The following is a 941-nucleotide window of genomic DNA, read 5'->3' as shown; positions in this document are numbered from 1 at the left end:
CTAACAACTAACTATTCATCACTTTTATATATTAGAATACCATTAAACCGGTGTTGGAATTTATTCCACAAAACCGAGATGGTATTCAAAGGTACTTAATAATTATGTAATAGGTAATTGCTTCGATACCATTATATCGGCGTTAGAATTTATTCTAACAAAGCCGAGATGGGGCAAAGAAGGAATGACTTATTCACATGATTATTAAGAAAGTAAGTTGTAACTAGAATATTCTTGAAACCATTATACCAGCGTTGGAATTTATTTCAACAAAGCCGATATGACGAACAAAGAATAAAACTGAGTTCTGTTACTTACAAAAGGAACATAACGAAAATGAGAGTAATAACCTCTCAACAAATTGGCACTACTGTCAGGACGATTTGTTGAGGGGGATAAACTCCCAACAACACCGAAAATATCTTTCAACAATATACTTGGCTAGAAGTGGTGTGGATGCATTAGAAGCTAGGCCCAAGGAAATTCTTGGTGGAAGAAGTGTTTGTATAAACATTTGATTTCTTCTTAGTAAAGCAAATCTCCCAAGATCAGAAAGGGAGGACTAGATGTAGATTGTAGTGGTTGACAATCAAACTAGGATAATTTGATCATGTTATTTTCTCTCTTTTCCTACACTTTTACTTTCGTGCAATTACCGTATTTTGTTATATTTGATTACATTCATATAGAGATTATTACATAAGTAAATTTGCATGACTAACCACTTTCATTAAATGTTTAAGTGTATATTAGATCAGATTAATCACTACTTTCTTGTTGCATCAAGAACAAAAGATTTTCAAGAAAATCAACAATGTTAATCAGTTAAGCATTTTGTTAATCGATTAACTCAAACTTTTTGTTAACTTATTAGACTATCATTTAATAGATTAAAACCAGTAGTTATTTAGATTATCTTTTGTATTATAATTGTTTTTAAT

The sequence above is a fragment of the Lupinus angustifolius genome, chromosome LG11, assembly GCF_001865875.1.
Source record: "Lupinus angustifolius cultivar Tanjil chromosome LG11, LupAngTanjil_v1.0, whole genome shotgun sequence".
NCBI classification, from domain to species: domain Eukaryota; kingdom Viridiplantae; phylum Streptophyta; class Magnoliopsida; order Fabales; family Fabaceae; genus Lupinus; species Lupinus angustifolius.
Note: the sequence above shows the minus strand (reverse complement) of the source record.